This window comes from Arachis hypogaea, chromosome 3, assembly GCF_003086295.3.
Source record: "Arachis hypogaea cultivar Tifrunner chromosome 3, arahy.Tifrunner.gnm2.J5K5, whole genome shotgun sequence".
Classification (NCBI taxonomy): Eukaryota; Viridiplantae; Streptophyta; class Magnoliopsida; order Fabales; family Fabaceae; genus Arachis; species Arachis hypogaea.
Window position 1 is genome coordinate 48039120 of NC_092038.1, and position 756 is coordinate 48039875.

Consider the following 756-nt stretch of genomic DNA (forward strand, 5'->3'; position numbering starts at 1 on the left):
TAAGCTTCTTCAAAAGCTGCCTCTTTAGTACTGTTGGATGCATTTTGCCATCCATTCAGACTTTGAGAGATCATGTTGACTTGCTGAGTCAACACTTTGTTCTGAGCCAATATGGCATTCAGAGTATCAATTTCAAGAACTCCCTTCCACTGAGGCGTCCCACTATTCACGGAATTGCTCTCAGAAATGTACATGAATTGGTTATTTGCAACCATGTCAATAAGTTCTTGAGCCTCTTCAGGTGTTTTCTTTAGGTGAATAGATCCACCTGCAGAATGGTCCAATGACATCTTGGAAAATTCAGATAGACCATAATAGAATATATCTAATATGGTCTATTCTAAAAACATGTCAGAAGGACACTTTTTGGTCATCTGCTTGTATCTTTCCCAAGCTTCATAGAGGGATTCACCATCTTTTTGCTTGAAGGTCTGAACATCCACTCTAAACTTGCTCAGCTTTTGAGGAGGAAAGAATTTATCCAAGAAGGCCGTGACCAGCTTATCCCAAGAGTCCTGGCTATCTTTAGGTTGTGAGTCCAACCATGTTCTAGCTATGTCTCTTACAGCAAAAGGGAAAAGCATGAGCCTGTAGACTTCAGGATCTACTCCATTTGTCTTAACAGTCTCACAAATCTGCAAGAACTCATCCATAAAACTTGCAATTCTGTTGTATTAAAGCAATTAGTTGAGGCTTAAGCTCAAAATTGTTGGCTCCAATGGCAGGAGTGGAGATGCTTCTTCCATCAAATTTGGG

At 40.2% G+C, this 756-nt stretch overlaps 1 non-coding gene across 1 annotated transcript; it reads left to right on the top strand.

Moving 5' to 3' along the window:
* The first annotated feature begins 348 nt into the window (after nt 1-348).
* On the top strand, nt 349-452 carry LOC112793005 (small nucleolar RNA R71). The gene has a single exon (XR_003197718.1). It is a non-coding gene; the product is annotated as a small nucleolar RNA R71 (small nucleolar RNA).
* The last annotated feature ends 304 nt before the right edge of the window (nt 453-756 follow it).